Source organism: Scyliorhinus canicula, chromosome 2, assembly GCF_902713615.1.
Source record: "Scyliorhinus canicula chromosome 2, sScyCan1.1, whole genome shotgun sequence".
Classification (NCBI taxonomy): Eukaryota; Metazoa; Chordata; class Chondrichthyes; order Carcharhiniformes; family Scyliorhinidae; genus Scyliorhinus; species Scyliorhinus canicula.
In genome coordinates, this window is record NC_052147.1 from 60,780,253 (window position 1) to 60,790,728 (window position 10,476).

A 10,476-nucleotide genomic window follows, 5' to 3' on the forward strand; every position below is an offset into this window, starting at 1 on the left:
TTTCTGGATCCTAGGATGTAGGCTTTTAGGTCCCGGGGGATTTAAACATTTGTAATAAATGTCTGGAGAATTTTTAAAAATCATCGCTTGCTATTTCACTCTGTCTGTTGACATGAACATGAGAGTTTCCAGAACTGGATTACTGCTGCAGACTGACTAAACAACCTTCAATTATCACAGTGGGGTTCCTGCCATTACAAAGTTTGATTGACAGCCCCAAGTGGTTATAGACTCTTAGAAGTAGGACTATGAATTTCAATGTTTGTTTTTATAATGAATTCCGCACTTGAATCAAATGTTTGTTCTCATAATTTATTGTTGAAGGAATGTAAATGTAATAAATGGGCTCATGAATAAGAGTTTATAAAAATAAAGTCTGCAATAGATGCTTTGAGGTATATATAATTTTATCCAAACAGGGCTCCTCAGGTCTGTCCATGGTGAATACTGGGTGAGTTGGATAATAGAGTCAGGGGAAAGAAAATGAACAGGCAGACAGTGCAGGGATCCGTCGTGGCCGTTCCCCTTCAAAACAAGTATACCGTTTTGGATGCTGTTGGGAGGGATGACCTACCGGGGGAAGGCCCTAGTGGCCAGGTCTCTGGCACTGAGTCTGGCTCTGGGGCTCAGAAGGGAAGGGGGGAGAATAGAAAAGCAATAGTGATAGCAGACTCAATGGTTAGGGGAATAGATAGGAGATTCTGTGGTCGCAAGCGAGACTCCCGGAAGGTATGTTGCCTCCCGGGTGTCAGGGCCAGGGATGTCTCGGATCATGTCTTCAGGGTCCTTAAGGGGTAGGGTGAGCAGCCAGAAGTTGTGGTGCACATTGGTACAAACGACGTAGGTAGGAAAAGAGGTGTGGATGTAATAAACGAGTTTAGGGAGTTAGGCTGGAAGATAAAAGCCAGGACAGACAGAGTTGTCATCTCTGGTTTGTTACCGGTGCCACGTGACAGCGAGGCTAGGAATAGGGAGAGAGTGCAGTTGAACACATGGTTGCAGGAATGGTGTAGGAGGGAGGGCTTCAGGTATTTGGATAATTGGAGCACATTCTGCAGGAGGTGGGACCTGTACAAGCAGGGTGGGTTGCATCTGAACCAGAGGGGCACCAGTATCCTGGGAGGGAGGTTTTCTAGTCCTCTTCGGGAGGGTTTAAACTAATTTGACAGGGGAATGGGAACCGGATTTGTACTCCAGCAACTAAGGTAGCTGATGTTCAGGACGTCAAAGCATATAGCAAGGCAGTGGGGAAGGTAACACTGACAAAGGAGAGTACTTGCAGGCACGAAGATGGGTTGAAGTGTGTATACTGCAACGTAAGAAGCATCAGGAATAAGGTGGGTGAACTTAAGGCATGGATCGGTACTTGGGACTACGATGTGGTGGCCATCACAGAAACTTGGATGGAAAAGGGGCAGAAATGGTTGTTGGGGGTTCCTGGTCATAGTTGCTTCAATAAGATTGGAGAGGGTGGTAAAAGAGGTGGGGGGGGGGGGGGGTTGCATTGTTAATTAGAGATAGAATAACACCTGCAGAAAGGAGTTCGAGGAGGATCGGCCTACTGAGGTAGTATGGGTTGAAGTCAGAAATAGGAAAGGAGCAGTCACCTTGTTGGGAGTTTTCTATAGGCCCCCCAATAGCAACAGGGATGTGGAGGAACAGATTGGGAAACAGATTTTGGAAAGGTGCAGAAGTCACAGGGTAGTAGTCATGGTGACTTCAACTTCCCAAATATTGAGTGGAAACTCGTACTAACACACCTGGCTTACTAGATGAATACCAGGGATGGACGGATTGTCTTATGAGGAAAGGTTAGGCAGGCGAGGCTTGTATCCACCGGAGTTTAGAAGAGTAGGAGGCAACTTGATTGAAAAATATAAGATCTTGAGGGATCGAGAGGAGGATTCCTCTTGTGGGGGAATCTAGAACAGGGGTCACTGTTTAAAAACAAGGGGTCACGCATTTAAGACAGAGATGAGGAGAATTATTTTCTCTCAAAGGATGAGTTTTTGGAACTCGTTTCCTCAAAAAGCAGTAAAAGCAGAGTTTTTGAATATTTTTTTTTTAAATAATTTTTATTCAAGTTTTTCAATAACAAATTTTGGATGGGGTGGAGTTTGTGCAGTGTGCCCAGGAAGCTTTTCTAACACAGTATGTAGATTGTCCGACCAGAGGGGAGACCATATTGGATTTGGTACCTGGTAATGAACCAGGGCAAGTGATAGATTTGTTAGTGGGGGAGTATTTTGGAGATAGTGACCACAATTCTGTGACTTTCACTTTAGTAATGGAGAGGGATAGGTGCGTGCAACAGTGCAAGGTTTACAATTGGGGAAAGGGTAAATACAATGCTGTCAGACAAGAACTGAAGTGTATAAGTTGGGAACATTGGCTGTCAGGGAAGGACACAATTGAAATGTGGAACTTGTTCAAGGAACCGATACTACGTATCCTTGATATGTATGTCCCTGTCAGGCAGGGAAGAGATGTTCGAGTGAGGGAACCATGGTTGACAAGAGAGGTTGAATGTCTTGTTAAGAGGAAGAAGGATACTTAAGTAAGGCTGAGGAAACAAGGTTCAGATAGGGCGCTGGAGGGGTACAAGATAGCCAGGAGGGAACTGAAAAAAGGAATTAGGAGAGCTAAGAGAGGGCATGAAAAATCTTTGGCGGGTAGAATCAAGGAAAACCCCAAGCCTTTCACACATGTGAAAAATATGAGAATGACTAGAGCGAGGGTGGGTCTGATCAAGGACAGTAGCGGGAGATTGTGTATTGAATCTGAAGAGACAGGAGAGGTCTTGAACGAGTACTTTTCTTCAGTATTTACGAATGAGAGGAGCCATATTGTTGGAGAGGGCAGTGTGAAACAGACTGGTAAGCTCGAGGAGATACTTGTTAGGAAGGAAGATGTGTTGTGTATTTTGAAAAACTTGAGGATAGACAAGTCCCCCGGGCCTGACAGGATATATCCAAGGATTCTATGGGAAGAAAGAGATTAAATTGCAGATCCATTGGCAATGATCGTTTCATCCTCACTGTCAACAGGGTTGGTACCAGGGGATTGGAGAATGGCGAATGTTGAGCCCCTGTTCAAAATAGGGAATAGGGATAACCCTGGGAATTACAGGCCAGTTAATCTTACTTTGGTGGTAGGCAATGTAATGGAAAGCGTACTGAGGGATAGGATTTCTGAGCATCTGGAGAGGCACTGCTTGATTAGGGATAGTCAGCATGGATTTGTGAGAGGTAGGTCTTGCCTCACAAGTCTTATTGAATTCTTTGAGGAGGTGACCAAGCACATGGATGAAGGTAAAGCAGAGGATGTAGTGTACTTGGATTTTAGTAAGGCATTTGATAAGGTTCCCCATGGTAGGCTTATGCAGAAAGTAAGGAGGCATGGGATAGTGGGAAATTTGGCCAGTTGGATAACAAACTGGCTAACCGATAGAAGACAGAGAGTGGTGGTGGATGCCAAATATTCAGCCTGGAGCCCAGTTACCAGTGGCGTACCACAGAGATCAGTTCTGGGTCCTCTGCTGTTTGTGATTTTCATTAATGACTTGGATGAGGGAGTTGAAGGGTGAGTCAATAAATTTGCAGACAATACGTAGATTGGTGGAGTTGTGGATAGTGAGGAGAGCTGTTGTTGGCTGCAAAGAGACATAGATAGGATGCAGAGCTGGGCTGAGAAGTGGCAGATGGAGTTTAACCCTGAAAAGTGTGAGGTTGTCCATTTTGGAAGGACAAATATGAATGCGGAATACAGGGTTAACGGTAGAGTTCTTGGCAATGTGGAGGAGCAGAGAGATCTTGGGGTCTATGTTCATAGATCTTTGAAAGTTGTCACTCAAGTGGATAGAGCTGTGAAGAAGGCCTATGGTGTGTTAGCGTTCATTAGCAGAGGGATTGAATTTAAGATCCATGAGGTGATGATGAAGCTGTACAAAACCTTGGTAAGGCCACATTTGGAGTACTGTGTGCAGTTCTGGTCACCTCATTTTAGGAGGGATGTGGAAGCTTTGGAAAAGGTAGAAAGGAGATTTACCAGGATGTTGCCTGGAATGGAGAATAGGTCTTATGAGGAAAGGTTGAGAGTGCTAGGCCTTTTCTCATTAGAACAGAGAAGGATGAGGGGCGACTTGATAGAGGTTTAAAAGGTGATCAGGGGAATAGATAGAGTAGACAGTAAGTGACTTTTTCCCCAGGTGGAACAAACTATTACAAGGGGACATAAATTTAAGGCGAATGGTGGAAGATATAGGGGGGATGTCAGAGGTAGGTTCTTTACCCAGAGAGTAGTGGGGGCATGGAATGCACTGCCTGTGGAAGTAGTTGAGTCGGAAACATTAGGGACCTTCAAGCGGCTATTGATGGATAGCCGTACATGGATTATGGTAGAATGATGGGGTGTAGATTAATTTGTTCTTCATCTAGGACAAAAGTTCGGCACAACATCGTGGACCGAAAGGGCCTGTTCTGTGCTGTATTTTTTCTATGTTCTATAAGTTTAGTGCGTGAGGGGGCATGTGATGGCATGAAATAGTACTATGTTGGCACAGGGACTGTAAAGGACCATGGGGTGTGCAGAGGGGCATAGGCTGGCATGGAGGACATTTGTGTGGGTTGCAGACATGAGGTAGCACGGAGGCTGTGAGAGGCCATGGGGAGGGGGGGGAAACATTGGTTGCTCAGGTGCAGCATGGGCCGTATGTCACGGGCTGAGGAATGTGAGGGATAAGGGCTGGAGGATGTGTTATGTTTTTTTTATCTTGGGCACAGTGTTTGAGCACTGAGGCAGCCTTTCCCCCTGCTTTCCTCTGCACCCAGCAGTCTCCATACTTGTTCCAGAGTTACACGGCCTGACTCTCAGAGAATACTTCCATCCCAGAATGAAAATTCTAACTACTGAGGCACTTACTCTCTGGTCGGGTATGCGGAGCCAGGAAATGGCCTAGCCCTGGGTTCCCAACCCGGTAGCGAAAATCCTGGCCTATGTCTGCAGGTCTGCAATTCAAGAAAAAGAAGCTGATGAGACCCATTCTCCATACGTTAAATGAGAAGGACCATTATCGATCTCCAATTTGTAGTGATGGCTTTGGACTTCCAAACCATCCTGGTTGGAAAATTGCTTACATTGGTCATGTGATTGAAACCAGCTTATGATAATGAGTTTTATCCAAAGACTCAAAGAGGCCAGTGTCGACTGCAGAAGAACACCAACAAGATAATAGCTGCAGAGAAAGTGAACACTAACCATCATAAGCCAGTCTACGGACCAAACTCTGAAACTAGCCACAAGCCACCAAGCAGCCAAAGTACTTAACCTGTTGAAGTTTGAAAGTGCACCTGAGAACCAACTTCCCATATATTCGACTACAAGAAACCTCACATAACCTGCTGAAAATCCATTGCTTTACAAGATCCTCCCTTCAACTTTAAATCATTATGTGCTTTCAATGAACCACAGGTCTCAAATGTGGGACACTGGAAATCATAACTCAAAGACTGAATCAACTGTAATCGGTATCCAATCTTTGCTTATGTGTGCATGCGGGAGATCATGTGTGATACTTAGCATTAATTTGGGGTAAGTGTCTGGGAATAAATAACTTTCTATATTTTAAACTCATGAAAGCTTGCTGCTTGAATTAGAATGCACACTCTCGGGGTAAGAAAAGACATGACTCTTTCTGAGCAAAACATATATTGAGAAAATACTTTCTTGCCATGACACTACATTACTTAGTCCTCACAATGCATCAGAGGGTTTAGCCCTCTGTGGTCATACGACTTCTATGTAATTTAGGAAATTCAGTTTGGGAAAACATTCATTGAACTCTAAGGTTCGGTTTTCTCTGATTCCTTTCTCTCCTTTAAAGATGGATTTATAAAAATATTTTAGGGAATATTGTGGTATTCTATAAAGATGGCTGTGTATCTGTGTGATTATGTGTGTGCAAATTATCTAATTAAGCTGGGGCAAGGTTAATATAAACAACTTGTCTGAGAGAGCTGTAAACTAAAAGGGGGTTAAGATGCTAAATGCATATATCTTAATAAGCCCATGGTAAATTAGATTTATAAGTAAATATGTTAGGGTTAGAAATTTGCTTTTGGAGATAGATAGGGGTTCAGCTTTTCAGCTCGTAAATTTCAAAGGAGAGCAAGGTCGTTTTACAACTTAGAAAGGTTTCATAAGTAAATAAGGGAAGGTTGTTGAATTTTATTTGATCTGAAATTGGAGACAATAGGAAAACATGAAATATTTATATATTTCTGGAAATAGTGAGTTCAAAGAGGTGCTTAGGGCAATAGAATTGAGAATGCAAGTGAAAAGGGTTATTTTAGGAGCAATGTTGAGTTGAGTTGTGTTGGCTGTGTGGGGAAGACATCATGAGAACACCTCTGTGCTGAGAGAAGGTGTGAAACCGAAGCAGCCACCCAGAAACCCAAAAAGTATTTTTCAGAAATAAATCTTGTTTCTGAATTTTCTTGGATTTCCACAACAGAGTGGAAGCGATTGGGAAGTCATGCGGTAGACCGTTGCCAAACTGACAGTAGTTTTTGTCTTTGGTAACATTACTGGAAAAGGAATGTTGCCTGGCAAGTGTTTACTTGTCAGTTCTGACCAAGTGGATATTTTGGGTTTTGTTTGATCTTGTGTGCTTAAGTTTTCTTTTCTTCTTGTTCATAAATTCTTTCAGTTTTAAAATGCGTGAAGTATTACTGGAAACCTATGCTGCTAAGATCCATACTTTTTTCCCTTGTTTTCAGAATACTAATAAAAGAGCTATGATCAATAAGACAAGTTTCCCTCTGGGATTTGGCTTGCTTAGCAAATAACATTTGCTGAGGTCACAGGACCAGACTGAGTCCTTGAAGTATGGTTGGCAGAAAGGGCCATGATCTCTGCTGATGATAACTACTCTAATGCACTCTCTCCTTGTTGAACAGTATAAAATGGTTATATTATTGGACATTAAATGTCGCTGGTTTCACAGATTTAAAACAAAAAAAATGAAATGAATTTACAAAGGAAATCTCATTCACGCAATTTTAAAAATCAAACCATTCAGTATAAGTTAAAATTGAAAATTTGTATTCTTTAAAGTAAAACAGGATTGACATCCATAAAAATTAGTGCTGCTTTTGAATGGATGAAATCAGTCTATTTTCCACTGGAGTGGTACTGGTGGCTGTAGTGTTGCAAATATCCTGGCCAAATACCCGCATTACTACCCATTCTGTTCTTTAGCTATTCCTATGTGACTCCATTCAGTGTTCCCTCTGCATCAAAGCCAATAGAGGGAGTGAATCCCATTCCTATGCTTCAGGGATCAGGGATAGGAATATAATGGAAGCTGCTCCGACTTCACAGTAGCTGCAGAGTAACCCCCATTTACAGGTGTTAATAGGAGCGATGCAGCAGTTCTGAGAAAATTCTCAGCCTTTGTTGTCCTGTTGTTCAAACTCCAAGTATACGTCCAATAATTGCTTTCAATCAAAATGACACAACCTCAGGACTGAAGGCAAACAAAATAAAACCTAAATCCACCCCCACTCCCTTTCACATAAAAGCGAGGTTCTGTGAATTAGTTTATTTCTTCAACGGGTAAAATAATATAAATAAAACTTCCGAGAAGTGTTAAGTGTGACTTACTATTTTAGCACATAAATGTTAGCTAAATCTTCTTAATAAAACAAAAGACAGAATGCCTCTTTTGGTCTGCCTCTTCCAGCATTGAAGGCAAGCGTCAGTATTATTAAAATGAATGTGTGCTCAGTAATATTACATTCCTGATATCCAATCCTCACTTCCTGAACAATCCTTTAAAGTATTGAATACCAAGATTATCCAATTTATCTGGAACACCAGATTCCCTATGTTAAAGTTAGAAGCTTACGGAGAAACTACAGAACAGGTGGATTGAGCCTTCTAAATTTCACATTGGCTGCTTATTCCATTTCCGTATAATTGAAATATATGAGGGTCTCTGGTCTTAGGCATTTGATATGAGACTTTATATTTGTGTATGGTGCGCTACACTCATGCATCACAGCATTTTGCTTTCTCATTTTCCAGAAACAAGTAACTATTTCTTTGTTATTTGCATTGATTAATTCCTGATCTTTAAATGGAATTAGATTGCTGAGAAACTCAAGGATTATATGAACAGTTGACATGATGCATTTAAAATTGTTCTAAATTTTAAAGATGCATGTATTATTCATTTTATCATTGCTCCATTATTGATAATAATATTGTCATTGGTAGGCAGTAGCTGTGAGCAATATTTTTGTTAAGGCTGTTCAGCGTTTCTGCAATTAAACGGCACAGGGAGAAACTGTGCTGGAATGAACGTTGGGCAGCGCTCACTGCTGGGAAAACTGATGGATTGTCAAAAGTGGCTGCCACAAAGAGGTGAAGGTCTGATTGGCGAGAACAACTGAGCAAACAGGGTTGAAGATGTTTAGCCAATCCTTACCTGTGAACCGCAGGAGTTTGGGTGCCATTCAACGGCCGCATTGTGCCGGGTGAGGATCCGGTAGCAATGGGTGAATTGCGGGAGAGCTCCAAATCGGGCTCCGTGCCCGGAGCCGGACCGATCGTGAGTCACCCGACTTGCACCGCCCGTCGCAATCTGGATCTCTCCCTCGCTGGGCAAGATCCCGATCTGAATATTTTAATGAGCCGTACAGCTCGTTTAAATACTGGCACCCTGGCATTGCCAGTCTGGCACCCCGGCATTGCCATCTTGATGCCTGCATGACACTGCTAAGGTGCCTGGGTGGCACTGCCAGCTGGCATGGGAACTGCCATGCTTCTAAGATGGCACTGCCAAAGTGCCAGATTGGCATTTTCCCTGTCCTGTGGATCGGGCCCTGGGGTACCCTGTGCGGGTGCAAGGGGATGCGGGGATGGGGAGGCTTAATGACCCCCTTATCGGTGAGTTGGGGCTTGGGGTCTGTTCGGGAGTCATGTCGGGGGTCGAGAGGTCAAGATGCCATTTAAAAATGGTGCCCTGATCTTATCCTGCACTGAGGGGTTCCGGAGAGTGGAGCACCTCAGTGCAGGAAACGGCACTAAGTGTAACTTCGGCAGTGCGTTCTCGTTAAGGCCTCCAATCTACCTGATTGTCCGTTCAATAGCTTGGTGTTTCTCGGCATTCCAAGCGCCGGGAAACACCCAGATAATTGCGTGTTAGAGGACTTTGTTCCCATTCGGGTAGATTGCGCCCAAGATGTCTGACTTTTGAGGACATTATAACCAAATTCAATCATTTTCGCTGTGACATTCATGACACATGAACTTTTTTCAGCAGCGGTCATCAGACAGCAATTGCAAGTTGAATCCCTGGTTGATTTACCCCTCTGTCTACTCTGTGGTCTCAGAGTTTTGTCTACTTGGCGGAATTTGTGCCCTCTCTTCTGGCAGATTTGGTGGTGGGGGCATTTAATCAGGTGGCTGGGTGGCGGGTGGGTACCCCGGACAACCCTCTCACCTCCAGCCCAATATAGGCCCGTGAATGGCCTTCGAGTCTGCAAAAACCCTCTGAAAGAGCACTGAAAGGCCCACTGCCCCGTCATAACCCTGTAATCCCGTAACCCCACCTAACCTCCACATCTTTGGACACTTAGGAGCCATTTTGTCAGTCTGGCCAGTCCAACTAACTTGCACATCTTTGGATTGAAGAGGATCTTGATGTTCCGTGATTCCAGATTCTAGTCCAATTAAATTGAAATTGACAAAAGGTAAAAGGCTGAATTGAACATTTACAAAATAATTTTAAATTGTTGGTCTTGCTGCTTTATTGCAATGTGATATGGAACAAACCCATACAGAGTATAAAAGCTCTGGTTTTGATCGCCAGTCTTTACTGATCTCAGCTGAGACAGAGGGCAGAATCTTATTGAGGTGACAAGGGTCTCTGCTGTCATCTGGAGAGCAGGCGAGATCTCTTCACTGTAGGTATTCTATGGATTCTTTAATGAGCAGATTGGAATTGGCCTTTCTCTGGAACTGATATTTTCTTATTTTATGTTAAATGTCTGCAGTATTGCTTGTATATGTAAATAAAAATTGAATAAGCTTAAGGCAAGATTTGAGCAAAGTGCCCTCTCCAAATAATAAACACAAATATAATCAATTATGTCACCATAAATGAATTGGAACTCCTACACAGGTTAAATGGTCTTTAACCGACTAAAGCCCCAAAATGAGATGGTATTTATCCAGAGTTTTAAAAAAGACGACGGGCAGGATTCTCCATTAGCCAACGCCGAAATCAGGAAAGGTGATTGGGCGGAGAATCGGTTCTGACGCCAAAATTGTGGCAGGCGCCAATTTGCCGCCAAATCGCAATGCTCCAGCACCTCAACAGCGGCTTCACTGTGTTCCGGAATGCACGTACAGTACATCGTTTGCACATCATTAACGGACCTGATCCAGTATTTTCTGGGGCCTCCGTGATTC

General features: G+C 43.3%; 1 long non-coding RNA gene across 1 annotated transcript in view; it reads right to left on the reverse strand.

Annotated features, from left to right (window-relative positions):
- Nucleotides 1–8,587, reverse strand: part of LOC119954422 — a 99,284-nt gene extending 90,697 nt beyond the window's left edge. The window contains exon 1 of the long non-coding RNA XR_005458242.1: nt 8,489–8,587. This is a non-coding gene — a long non-coding RNA (uncharacterized LOC119954422). The remainder of the gene's footprint in view (nt 1–8,488) is intronic.
- Between the last annotated feature and the right edge of the window lie 1,889 nt (nt 8,588–10,476).